General features: G+C 36.3%; 1 protein-coding gene across 1 annotated transcript in view; it reads right to left on the bottom strand.

Annotated features, from left to right (window-relative positions):
* ATP10D (ATPase phospholipid transporting 10D (putative)) overlaps positions 1-15,075 on the bottom strand; it is a 114,134-nt gene extending 99,059 nt beyond the window's left edge. The window contains 1 exon segment of the mRNA XM_067735883.1: positions 14,804-15,075. The gene's annotated coding sequence lies outside the window, so the exon portion shown is untranslated.

Here is a 15,075-nt window from a genome sequence, read left to right as displayed (position 1 = left end):
GTTTATAATTAGAAGACAGATCTTTATTTAATCAAAAACTATTCCAAAACTCTAATCACACAAAACCTATCCAACTTCATTTAATCGTGAAGCCTATGCTTATGGTGGAGAAAAGCATAGACAGAAGTTAATGTATTGCTTCTAAATGTAGGGAAAAGATGCAAACCTTTAAGTTTTTGTTTTAAGAACAGCCTTAAAAAGTGCAAAACAAGCATGCTGCCTCAACACTGAAAAAGAACATTCACATCCAAGTCCACAAGCAGCATGTGTATGTACTACTAAAAATTCTCCATATTATATCAGAGAAAACAAGAAGAACATAACTGAGTATATAAACTTCATTGTAAAGGCAATGTATATATGTGTCCTTGCCAAAAAGTTTTGAATGTAATTAAAAATGTTGCAAAGCCAAGTAAAGCATTCAGGTCTCTTTTGGACAAAAGACAATTACTAAAAATATCTAACAGATATGGCGGGTTAAGTTTTTAAGAGAGAGCTTACTTAAATGGCTACATGGTTTTAGGAGATTTTCTTCTTAATGAAATTTAGGTTTGAAACAGAATTTAAATGATATTCTGCAAAAGAAAGTTCAGATAATTGTTACAGTAAAATAGTTTATACTTATGTAGAGGATATATGTTTCTAGATATCAAAGTAATCTCAAAAACAAGTCTGTTATGCTTCTCACATATCTCCTTCATTGCTCTTTATTTTAGAAATTAAAGTCAGTGGGGGAAAAACACAGTTGTAGATCAGGTTTTAATTCCTACTTAAGAAACTATTTCGAGATTCTTTCTGTTGATTCCTAATATCTCCATGACATGACCAATCTACAATATTATGAAGTGACCATGTTCAACATCACATGGGCCTGATAGGGTAAAGAAAGCTGACAATCAAAATTTCCAGCAATAAGTGAGAGAATCTGACCTGACTGAATCTAAAGTGCATTAAAAGAATACAGCCTATGTTGAATACAGATGCAGTATGGAAACACTTTTATGCTGGAACTCTATATAGAATTAATTGATAACAATTTTAATGCTCACAGTAGGAAACAATATTATTCCCCACCTCTACAAAGACACTCAGGGAAAACTTGATTTCCTAGACACAAACTCTCTACTGAGAGTCATAAGAATTCACATCTGCTTCTTTTAACCATTCTCCAAAAATATACCCAAGATCAAAGGATGGGAAAAAACATTCCCCCTTTCTCCCCTTATGAAAAAACGTTCATTTTAATTATGTTTTGGGAAGGGAATTTGTTGCCAGGAAGTAAATAATAACATAAAACCAGCCAACACAAATCTTTAAGTATTGATATTAAACACTGTCTTTTTGGACTGTTTTGTAAGTTTTCTGTCTTAAATTACTGGTTATTGAAGCCAGTTCAGTGGTATCACAGAGCTATTTGAAATGCTATACAGAAAAGTCAATGGAATCATCTTTTCTAGAGGCCTTTTAAAGTAGACCAGCCAGGTCTTCCCTGGTGGCGCAGTGGTTAAGAATCCACCTGCCAATGCAGGGGACGCAGGTTCAAGCCCTGGTTCAGGAATTTCCCACATGCCGCAGGCAACTAAGCCCGTGTGCCACAACTACTGAGCCTGCGCTCTAGAACCTGTGAGCCACAACTACTGAGTCCACCTGCCTAGAGGCCATGCCCTGCAACGAGAGAAACCACCACAATGAGAAGCCCGCGCACCGCAACAAAGAGTAGCACCCCTGCTCACCACAACTAGGGAAAAGCCTGCGTGCGGCAACAAAGACCCAATGCAGACAAAAAAAAAAAAAAAAAAAAAAAAAACACTATTCACTAAGTAAAATAAAATCAAGTAGACCAGCCAAAGCAATTTTGAGAAAAAAGAACAAAAGCTGGAGGCATCATGATCCTTGACTTCAGACTATACTACAAAGCAGCAGCAATCAAAAGAGTATGGACTGGCCCAAAAACAGACACATAGATCAGTGGAACAGAATAAAGAGCCCAGAAATAACCCCACACACATATGGTCAATTAATCTGTGACAAAGGAGGCAAGAATATACAACGTAGAAAAGACAGTCCCTTCAATAAGTGGTGCTGGGATAACTGGACAGCTACACATAAAAGAATAAAATTAGAACATTTTCACACACCATATAAAAAATAAACTCAAGGGGCTTCCCTGGTGGTGCAGTGGTTGAGAGTCCGCCTGCCGATGCAGGGGACACGGGTTTGTGCCCCAGTCCGGGAAGATCCCACATGCCGCGGAGCGGCTGGGCCCGTGAGCCACGGCCAATGAGCCTGCGCGTCCGGAGCCTGTGCTCCGCAACGGTAGAGGCCACAGTAGTGAGAGGACCGCGTACGGCAAAAAAAAAAAAAAAAAAAAAACTCAAAATGGATCAAAGTCCTAAACGATATTTATTTGGATCTGTCTCCTAAGGCAAAGGAAACAAAAGCAAAAATAAACAAATGGGACCTAACTAAACTTAAAAGCTTTTGCACAGCAAAGGAAACCATCAACAAAATGAGAAGACAACACACTGAATGCGAGAAAATATTTACAAATGATATGACCAATAAGCAGTCAATATCTAAAATATATAAACAGCTCATACAGCTCAATATAAAGGAAAAAACCAATCCAATCAAAAATGGGCAGAAGGCTTGAACAGACATTTTCTGAAGAAGACGAGATTGCTAACAGGCATGTGAAAAGATACTCAACATCGCTAATCAAAGAAATGCAAATTAAAACCACAATAAGGTATCACCTCACACCTGTTAGGATGGCTATCGCCAAAAAGTCTACAAATAACAAATGTTGGCAAGGATGTGGAGAAAAAGCAACCCTAGTACACTGTTGGTGGGAATGTAAATTCATGCAGCCACTATGAAAACAGGATGGAGGTTCCTCAAAAAAGCACCATATGATCCAGCAATTCCACTCCTGGGTATACATCTAAAGAAAATGAAAACACTAATTCAAAAAGATACATGCACCCCAATGTTCATAGCAGCATTATTTATAATAGCCAAAATATGGAAGCAACCTAAGTGTCCATCAACAGATGAATTGATAAAGATGTGGTATATATATAAACACACACACACACACACACACACACACACACAATGGAATACTACTCAGCCATAAAAAATAATGAAATTCTGTTATTTGCAACAGCATGGATGGACCTACAGGGTATTAAGCTATTAGGTCAGGCAGAGGAAGACAAATTCTGTATGTTATCACTTATATGTAGAATCCAAGAAATAAAAAAGGAATGAATATAACAAAATACAAAGAGACTCACAGATATAGAGAACAAATTAGTGGTTACCAGTGGAGAGAGGGAAGGGAAAGGGGCAAGATAGGGGTAGGGGATTAGGAAGTACAAATTACTATGTATAAAATAAATAAGCTACAAGGATATACTGTACAGCACAGAGAATATAGCCAATATATTATAACAACTTTAAATGGAGTATAATCTATAAAAATATAGAATCACTATGTTATACATCTGAAACTAATACAATATTTTAAATCAATTGTATTTCAATTAAAAACTAAAATAACAAAAGAATAAGACAGAAGGAAAACAAAGAAAGAAAATAGACCAGGCACTTGCCTGCCAAACAGTGAATATGGGCTGCTCTTCTAGGATCTTAAGCCTAAACCTGTGTCCTCAGACTACCACAGGTCAGAGTCATCTGGAGAGCTTGTGAAAACACAGATTCCACCTGCTACACACACGCTCTCACCCCAATTTGATTCAATCAGTCTGCAGTGGGGCCTGTGATTTTGCAGTTCTAATAAATTGGAGTGATGCTGATGCTCCTGGGGACCAGACTTTGAAAACCATTGACCTAGGCAATTCAAATTTGCTCTAAGGAGACTTATTTTTTTGTACTTTGAAAACCATTGACCTAGGCAATTCAAATTTGCTCTAAGGAGACTTATTTTTTTGTACTTTGAAAACCATTGACCTAGGCAATTCAAATTTGCTCTAAAGAGACTTATTTTTTTGTACTTTGAAAACCATTGACCTAGGCAATTCAAATTTGCTCTAAAGAGACTTATTTTTTTGTACTTTGAAAACCATTGACCTAGGCAATTCAAATTTGCTCTAAAGAGACTTATTTTTTTGTACTTTGAAAACCATTGACCTAGGCAATTCAAATTTGCTCTAAAGAGACTTATTTTTTTGTACTTTGAAAACCATTGACCTAGGCAATTCAAATTTGCTCTAAAGAGACTTTTTTTTTTTTTTTTTTTTTGCAGTACGCGGGCCTCTCACTGCTGTGGCCTCTCCCACCGCGGAGCACAGGCTCCAGACGCGCAGGCCCAGCGGCCATGGCTCACGGGCCCAGCCACTCCGCGGCACGTGGCATCCTCCCGGACCGGGGCACGAACCCGTGTTCCCTGCATCGGCAGGCGGACTCTCAACCACTGCGCCACCAGGGAAGCCCTGTACTTTTTTTAAAATTTATTTTTTATTGAAGTATAGTTGATTTACAATATTGTGTTAGTTTCAGGTGTACAGCAAAGTGATTTAATCATATATACATACACACATCCATTTTTAAAATTATTTTCTATTATAGGTTATTACAAGATATTGCATATCGTTCCCTGTGCTATACAGTAAATTCTTGTTTATCTATTTTATATTAGTAGTGTGTATCTGTTAATCCCATACTCCTAATTTATCCCTCCCCCCACTCCTTCCCCTTTGGTAACTATAAGTTTGTTTTCTATGTCTGTGAGTCTGTTTTGACGGGACTTATTTTTAATTTCAAAGTATATTTTCTCCATGAAAAAGTATATCTTTTCCATTACTATTAAATATCATTTTAATGCAACTATTCATTTATATCCCAATGATGCCTATATTATTGTTTTAAAATAATAGTGAAACTACTTTTTTATACACAAAAAATAGGGCAATTATTTTCTGGATTAGTCACCACAGAAATTTGTAAAAAGCAAAAGAAAATAAAATGCTTAAAAGACTAAGGGATAAAAAAAGAAAAAAGAAATTGGGAAGTGGAGTTATTTGTAGCTAAAGTGGAAAGAATTTAGGCACTGAAAGATGGTATATACTCATAAAACTAAATAGACTACATCAAATGTTTTCCAAAGGCCTCTTGCAGATCATTAACCTGAGCTATGAAATATAAACCAAATAAACAAAAAGGCTAAAATTTTTAAGTATGTGGCATTACTGGATAAATGATGAAGACAGGCATTATTTTAGTTGAACTATTAAATAATATTTCTGTATAATGAATGAGAGGTTTCATTAATTTCTAAAAACTATTTAAAGATTCAATTCTGGAAGCATTTGGGTCACTTAAAATATGATATAAATATTCCATACAAAAGTATTATTTCACTGTGGATAAAAATTACTTCAGCACATTACCTAAAGTAACAAAAGCATAGATTATATGTCAATTACTTAAACTGTCTCAACACATATACACTTAACCCTTGAACAACATGGGTTTGAACTGTGTAGGTCAACTTATACGCTGACCTTTTTTTCAATAAATACAGTACTACACCATCCATGGTTGGTTGAACCACAGAACGGAGGATATGAGGGCCAACTACGGGACCTGAGCATCTGTGGATTTTGGTATCCATGGTGGGTTCTGGAACCAACCCCCCCACAGATAAGGAGGGATGACTGTATTTAAATTGTCACCAAGGCTTCCAAGTATTACTAAGTATAGTATACAAACAGCAACAAGAGACAGATGAAAGCTACAAATGATATTAAAAAGAAGTGGATAGTGTTCACTGGAATTATAAATTGGATTCATGATAAGTGGTCAGTTCCAATAATTACTAGATGCTCTCCACCCTCCAAAACATATCCATTTTGAATTAGAAGTGATATTATAATCAGCTGTTTTCAAAACAACAAATGCATCTGCAGTCAGTAGAAAGAACACAAGCTCTAAAATGTTCACATGATACTGATGCTCAGTCAGATTCACAGTCAGCCACCTACCACAAGCTCTTTGCCTTTCTGAGCCTCAGTTTCCACATCTGTAAAGTGGAAATAACGTCACATACCTCACAAAGTTTTGTAAGGAGGTTTATAAAATCAAAGTATCAGCACTGTGCCTAGCACACTGGAAGTGCTCAACAACGTCATTCTTCCAACTAATGCTTGTTGAGCTCCTACTATATGCCACACATTGTAACAGATAACAGAGATAAATCAAGGAACAAAATAGAAAAAAACCTCTGCCTTCTAAAGGAGCTTACTTTCTAGTGTTCGTTTCCTTTACCTTGTCTTAGGCACAGTGCTTTTTCTTTGAGAATGAATAAACATGCCCAGAGCAGGTCAAAATACTCAATTCACAAAAAAAGATAACACTAGGGTAATCGTGTAGCACATACATTTAGGGAAATAGAACATCCTATGAGAATGCATGACACGAGGTTGGAAGACAGAAAGGGAGAAGAGAGTAGGCTTCCCAAAAGAGAGAGTTTTAAGTGAGTCTTGGGAAATGTTGAGAATCTGACAGAAGAGATTTGTAGATTTTAGAAAAGGAAATATTATGAATAAAGGCAAGGAGGCTAGAAACCCCTATAACCCAGTGTTAAGTAACACTGAGTAGTTCAACATGGCTGGAGATTCAAATACGAATTAAGAAAGGATGGGAAATTAAGAAGGAAATCTAGTCATAATAAGTCTTTACCTACTAAGATGAAGAATTTATATTTAGATTAAAGGAAATGGGAAGTCAAAGATATTTGAGAAGGTGTGACATGATGTGGACATTTAAAGGATTTCTTTGCAAGAGGCATAAAAGACAGATTGGAATGGGGGAGAAAAGGCAGGGAGACTAGATTGGAAAAACTGAGTAATGTGCTTCAGAGCACAGTTTACCAGTGAGCTAACAAGGAGTGGAATTAGAGATTCCAAAAGGTATCTCTGAGTGCACCTCGATGACACAGCAACACCAAAAGCTGGAGAGGGCAACACTGCAACAACCTGGCATGAGCCACGCTCTCATTTCCCCCACTTGGCTCTATCCCTCCTGTACTGGTTCTACTCCTGTCCTCTGCTCGTTTCCAACACTGCATTCTTAATACAACATACCTTATCCACACATTCCTATCATCACCCCACCCATCCTGACCATGACCCAAATCAAGCAAGCAAAAAATGTGACAAATTGGGCAGTAAGGACCACCAGACCTCATCTTTTGCACTAGCCTGGCTCAAAATGAAATGTGATAATTTGGGAGAGGAAAGTCAGTTTAGGATCACAGTAAGAATTACTTTTCAAAATTCCCTTGCCTTATCGAAAGCATTCCTTTTTTCTCTCAGTTCTTGGTTTATGAATCTTAAAAGTATAATAATACTTCAGATTTAGGTATCAGGAATCTGATGGATGGTAGAGGAGGAAGATCCTGAGCTCACCTCCTCCCACAGACACACCAAAAGAACAACTCTCTCTGGGAATGACCTGAAGACTAGCAGAACAGCTCTTCTATAATTAAGGCTACTAAACAAACAAATGAACAAACCACACACACAGTGAGACAGAGATGAGGGCAGAGGTGTGGTATATTCAGGACCCACACCGCTGGTGGGCAACCCACAAGCAAAAGGGGATATTACAAACTCAGAGGTCCTCCCTAAGGAGTGAGGGGTTCAAGACCCACATTGGGCACCCCAACCTTGGGCACCAGCACCAGGAAGACGAGTCCCCTTAACTGGTTTTGAAAACCAGCAAGGCTATGACCAGGAGAGCTGGAGGGCTGTAGGAAACCAAGACTCTGCCCTTAAAGGGCACGTGCACACACTTACTCAACCAGAAAAAGGCACTCCAAAGAAGATAACTACAGGCCAATATCCCTGATGAACATAGATGTAAAAATCCTCAAAAAAATATTAGCAAACTGAATCCAACAATACATTGAAAAGATTATACAGATCATACAGCATAATCAAGTGAGATTTATTCCTGGGATGATTTGATCCACAAAATCAATGTGATATACCTACAATAACAAAATGAAGGATACAAATCACATGATCTCAATAGACACAGAAGAAGTTGACAAAATTCAAAATCTGTTCATGATAAAAACTCTCATCAAAGTGAGTACAGAGGGAACATACCTCAACATAATAAAAGCCATTTATGAAAGATCCACAGCTAACATCATATTCAATAGTGAAAAGCTGTGAGCTTTTCTTCTACAATCAGGAACAAGACAAGTATGCCCACTCTCCCACTTTTATTCAGCATAGTACTGGAAGTCCTAGGCTCAACAATCAGACAAGAAAAAGAAATAAAAGGCATCTAACTGGGAGAGAAGTAGTAAAACTGTCACTAATTGCAGATGACATGATACTATATACAGAAAATTCTAACTCCACCAAAAAAACTATTAGAATAAATGAATTGAGTAAAGTTGCAGGATAAAAAATTAATATACAGAAAACCATTGCATTTCTATACAGTAATAATGAACTGTCAATCCCATTTATAATCACATCAAAAAGAATAAAATACCTAGGACTAACGCTAACCAAGAAAGTGAAAACCTCTACTCTGAAAACTAAAAGATGTTGATAAAAGAATTTGAAGTTTACACAAATAAATGGAAAGATATATTGTGTTCATGGATCAGCATAATTAATATTGTTAAAATGTCCATACTACTCAAAGCAATCTACATATTCAATGTAATCTCTATCAATATATCCATGGCATTTTTTTTCACAGAACTAGAATAATCCTGTAATTTGTATTAAGCTACAAAAGACCCTGACTAGCCTAAACAATCTTGAGAAAAAAGAACAAAGCTGCAGGCATTATGCTCCTTGAGTTCAGACTATACCTACTACAAAGCTACAGTAATCAAAACAGTATGGTACTGGTACAAAAACAGACACACAGATCAATGCAACAAAATAGAGAGCCCAGAAATAACCCCACACACATCTGCTCAATTAATCCATCACAAAGGAGGCATGAATATACAATGGGGAAAAGACAGCCTCTTCAATAAGTTGTGTTAGGAAACCTGGACAGCTACATATAAAAGAATGAAAATAGATGATTTTCTCACACCATATACAAAAATAAACTTGAAAAACGAATGAAAAAATTGAACGAAAGACCTGAAACCAAAAAACTCCTAGAAAAAAACATAGGCAGTACCCTCCTTGACATCAGTCAGCAATATTTGTTTTAATGTGTATTTTATTTATTTCTTTTTTGGCTGCACCATGTGGTATGCAAGATCTTAGCTCTCCAACCAGGGAGTGAACCCCTGCCCCCTGCAGTGGGAGTGCAGAGTCTTAACCACTGGACTGCCAGGGATGTCCCATTAGCAGTATTGTTTTGGATATGTCTCCTCAGGCAAGAGCAGCAAAAGCAAAAATAAATATATGGGACCACATCAAATGAAAAAGCTATTGCGCAGTAAAAGAAACCATCAACAAAAGGAAAAGACAACCTACTGAATGGGAAAAGATATTTCCCAGAATATCTCAGAAGAACTCATACAACTCAATATCAAAAAAACCAACCTGACTGAAAATGGGCAGAGAATCTGAATAGGCATTTTTCAAAGAAGACATACAGATGATCAAGCATTTGAAAAGATGCTCAACATCACTATTATCAGAGAAATGCAAATCAAAACCACAATGAGATACTACCTCACACCTGTCAGAGAGGCTATCATCAAAAAGATAATAACAAGTACTAGTGAATATGTATAGAAAAGGGAACACTTGTGCACTGTTGATTGAAATGTAAATTGGCACTGCTACTATGGAAAACAGTATAGAGTTTTCTCAAAAATTAAAACTAGAACTACCATACGATTTGGCAATTCCACTTCTGCATCTTTATCCCCCCAAATTAAAACACTAGTTCACAAAGATACATGCACCTCAATGGTCACTGAAGCATTATTTACAACAGCCAAGATATGAAAGCAACCTAAGTGTTCTTCAATAGATGAATAAAAAAAAATGTGGTATATATGTACAATGGAAGATTACTCAGCCATAAAAAAAAATAATGAAATCTTGTCATTTGTGACAACAGGGATGGACCTAGAGGGTATTATGCTTAGTAAAATAAGTCAGATAGAAAAAGACAAATACTGTATATTTTCACTTATATGTGAAATCTAATAAATCAACAAACAAATATAACAAAGCAGAAAGAGACTCACAGATATAGAGAACAAACTAGTGGTTGCCGGAGGTGAGGGGGGAATGGATGAACCAGGTGAAGAGGATTAAGAGGTGCAAACTACCAGTTATAAAATAAATGTCACAGGGATATAATGTACAGCACAGGGAATACAGTCAATGATATTGTAATAATTTCGTATGGTGCATAATGTATAAAAATATTGAATCACTATTTTGTACACCTGAAACTAATATGGTAGTGTAAGTCAACTATACTTCTATAAATTTTTTCTTAAAATGATTCAGGCATTTTTCTAACCTGGCAGTTAGACATGTTAATTTGTTGGCTGAAGGACACAGCAGATTAGTAGAGAGAATCTTTGTCATGAAAGCATCTGAGAATACCTGTCTATGAAAGACTTTAGTGAAGAAGAAAGGATAATTAAGATTTTTACTAGAACGTTCTATATATTATTATAGTCTGTAAGCGGAATGAGAATGCTTAAACATAGTGCTAAGTAATTATGAGTACTATAAACTGAAGAAAGACTTCACAATGTTTTTGGATAATTTAAAACTAATTTTCACCTTATAACCAAGATACTAAGATTTTTTTATTATTTATCCCTCATAAAGAGTTGAAATTTTGTAAGCTCGTTTTGTAATGGAAATGCAGCTGTACTCATCTTCTTCATTCAGAATGGCCTTAAATGGAATAAGTAAATTTTAGCAAAACAAATTAAGGAGTATTTCATTAAGGCTTATCAGCACAGGACCCTTGCAGATGTGATCAACAGGAAATGAAAAGGAATAAAGCTCAAATCAGTCAAACACTGGTTATTTCAGAAAACAGCTGGGGGCGGAAGAGTGAATGTGACTAGAATAAGTTTTATCTTTTGATTTCCCTTATAATCCAAATATTCTCACCAGCAAATATAATTCAGAAACAATGAAACCTGACATGGAATTACACACAATGAGACTGTGGAGGCTTTGAGTAAAAGAGGGGAAAGATAATATTGTCTATGTGCTCTTCATTCTATGACAAATTGCTTCATTAGGATAGCAACTTTTTTCCCTGATAACTACAATATATTCACTGTAGAAATTGTAGAAACTAAAGATGAATACCGTGCAAAAAAACAGAAATCATCTATAATCCCACTACCCAATAAGTACTATTAACATCTGGTTTATTCTCCACAAATAGTTTCTACGCATAGATTGAATTTTTTTCAGAAGTAGGATATTATTTTGTAACTTACTTCCATTTTTTTATGAACATTTTTCCATATCATTAGTCTTCCCAACAACCTCACACATTTTGATTTGCTTTCCATGTTTGTTAATTGTGATGTGTGAAAATAGAGTAACTTACTGCTATACTGTGTATTCTCTGATTAGGAGGTTAGTATACCCTCTCCCCTAAACCTTAGAAAAGTCTTTTTTTTTCCTTTGTGAATTGCCCACTTATGTCTATTTTTCTTTCGAGATCATTTTTATAGAGGTGTTCATCTAGCTCTCACTGCTTTTTATATCTTTTATAGGGTATACTGGCATTTATAGTATAAAGCTTACAATCTGTCTTTTAATTTTGGTTATATTTCTTGGCAATATTTTTCAAAATGGCATTTTTGTGATTATAAAAATAGTTGCTGTAGAGTATTTGAGAATATCAAGAAAAATAAAAAGCTATAACTCTACCACCTTAAAATCTATTTTTTTCTATGTGCTATATTAGTGGATTTACCCGTTGATACAAACAGGAACTTGTATGCAAATGGAAAGCGACACAGTCTTGTTCAGTGTTTGTTAATTTAGAACAATGCCTGATATATATATATATATATATATATAGTAAGAGCTTACTGAGTAAATAATATATTTATTTCAAAGTTGCATTTTACACATTCAAGATAACAGTATTAAATCTTGCTCTTTTCACTTAATACATTACAAGGACCTTTCTAAATCATGAAATTTTTTCAAAAATATTTAGGAAACTGAATTTTATCAAAGCAGATATATAATACTTTAATTTGTCTAAATATTTTTCTATTGGGGGCTTTATTGTTTCTAAGTTTTCCATATTACAGATAACACTAATGAACATATTTATAAATCCTCATATGGAATTCAGATGATTTCCATAGGATATATTTCTAGACCTAGGATTATTGAGTCAAACTCTACAAACATTTGCAGGTTTTAATACATATTCCCATAGTGTACTACCTCTAACAGTTGCGTGAATGTACCCCTCATTGAGCAGCATAAAAGATTCCATTAAGGCCACACTCATTTATGAAACTAGTCCCACTATAACTTCGTACTCTAACAGTGATACTAGTTTTGTGAAAAGTATTGTTTCTATGACTAAGATGGTTTTTGAAATGAAATAAATCCATCCACAGTAGTAATGTCCATCTAAATTATTTGAGGCAAGCTCAAACAAATGAGTTTATTTGGGAATAGCAGAGGAATTGAAATTCATGACACGTGAACTATATAGCAAGCGACAGGTGAGTCCATTGAGGGTTCGGAATAGGCTGTGTTGATGGGCAGGGCATGTAAAGAGGGGAGAGTTCAATGAGAGCCTGTTAAAGTCAAAACAAATTGAGACCTGCTTTGAAAATTCCCTGAGCAGACAAAACCAGTCTAGTCATACAAGCAAAACTCAATTCAGCTCAGTTTTTGAGACCAACCCGACCTGGATCATTTCTTGCTCTGGAAACCATAAGAAAAAACTTTACAAGACTGATACGAGGCAACCTCCGATTAATGTCCTAACATTTAAGAAAATTCCAATTTATCAATTTCTGTAAATCAGGCATTTATGGGAAATCGGTCTCTCAGTCTTTAAGTTTTGTTTTCCTAAAGGCACATGCGGGAGACTTTCCATTCTATCCATTTTAGATTGAAATTCTTTCACAGTAGGAAGGGGAAAATGTTTTAAGAGAATACACTCATAACAAACCTCTTCCAGGTGATAAGGAAAGCTGCTCAGCTGCTAATGCTTTGGGTTTCGAGAATCCCCAAATGATCTTGTTTGTAGCATTTTCTTTGCTTTTCCCTCATTAAAAAGACTACTTTCAACTAGATCAGACAATAAGACCTGTAATGAAGGCTTGAATATGTGGACATTTTTACCCCTTAATTTTTAAATTCTAAGTACATTCATCTAACAGGTGAGTCATCTCTGTTCTATTACAAATTATAATCAAATCCTGAGCATTTGCTCCATTTTACTGATATCAAAATAAATGATATCCTATTCAAATTCTATTTAGTCACTAAGCAATCGTATTGAATAAGTATTCAGTTCTTGCTATGCAAAGGTCAAACAGTCCTGACATACTGTTTTAGACTGCTTAGATTCTCCATCTTTTTCATACAATTTAACACATGTTAAATTGGCAGTTACACTGTTACTTTTTAAAACTTTCTAAAACTTTTTGAATGTTGGAGAGTTGTTTTTCAACATATATGGTATGATCTCCTTTTGATAAAAACAAACTATCTCAATGTAGGTATGCATTTGTAAAGGGAATAGAAGAGTCCAGAAAGAGCAGACATTACCTTTTGGGGTAGATTGGAGTGAGGGCTTGCACCTGGACACTGAATGAGTTTACTGTTACAATGACCATGTATTACATATTGGCTCTAAACAAGTCACCAAATATCTTTTTATGATGGTACTCCTCACAGAAATGTGACCTAGCCTAATTTTAAAATAATTTATCTCCTCTGGAGTCACTTTTCTGATACAGTAACATTGGCGGATAAGGAGCCCCCTATCCTTGTGGGTCATCTTGCAAGGTTGATTTAGAGTCAGAGGCTTGCTCTCAGACTATGGAATTGTTTTTCCTTGGAAAGAACTAACGTGTAAAGAAGCAAGAAGAATCTTCGGCCTTATTTAGATAACATTCTAAATACCCGAGTTAACATACCCCTATGATTAAGAGTAGTTTAAATACATCATTTCTGAAGGCACAGGAAGCCCGACCCTCCAGAATGGAGGTTTCACTAACCAGCCAGATGTCTCTCTGCTGTATAAAGTATAATTACTTATTTTATAATGTAAGATAAAGGGTGCCCTAAACAACAATTAAGTTCTGCAAAGTTAGTGTTTGCGGGCAAGAACGCGGGCTTTTTGGTAGCGCTCCTGTAAAAACTATTTCTGACCAAGCTCCAACACAAACACCTTTTTCTTCCTAAGGGATCAACCCGTGGTTTATTTACTGCGTTAAAATTTCAACCCCCATTCTTTTCATTACCTTTGAGACAGAGCCCAAATTGCTTTAAACTGTTCGATTTCACAATGAGATGACAAAGGGTGTGTGTACATAATTTATCTTTTCACAAAACCCAGCATTCAGAATAGATAAAATAATCCCTCTCCTGAAATCAAGAAACTGAAAACGGTGTAAGATTCTCTCTCTTTTTTTAAGTTCAACAAAAGCCCTAAACTCCAGTTTTGAGGCACTTCATCCAACCTGAACACAATTATTGGGGAAGGGAGAGGAGAGAGAGAGACAGAGAGAGTAAAGAAACAGAGAGGAAAAGAGCGCGGGTAGTGAAACGGAAGGCAGGGAAACGGTCCAAGAGGCTCGCTGGTTCACCCTTACCAATTCCTCTCTGGGCACACATCACAGCATGATGATCACAAGTCCCAAGATGCAAGAGAAGAACCAAGCACAAATCCGGAGAGTGTAGGCGGGTTATGCTTCTATGCCAGCCATTTGACTCTGAAGGAAAAAAAAAAATCACTTCTCAGAAAACTCCCAAGCTCAGCTGCCGGAGCCGGAGCCCCGCCTGGGCAGAGCTGGCAACCCCTCCTCGCTCTGTTCCTTCCCGCGTCCCTTCTACCCCTGCTCGCCTGTCCGCCGGGATGCAGAGC

The sequence above is a fragment of the Pseudorca crassidens genome, chromosome 4, assembly GCF_039906515.1.
Source record: "Pseudorca crassidens isolate mPseCra1 chromosome 4, mPseCra1.hap1, whole genome shotgun sequence".
Classification (NCBI taxonomy): domain Eukaryota; kingdom Metazoa; phylum Chordata; class Mammalia; order Artiodactyla; family Delphinidae; genus Pseudorca; species Pseudorca crassidens.
The sequence above is the reverse complement of the archived record's forward strand: the minus strand, read 5'-3'. Positions and strand labels throughout refer to the sequence as shown.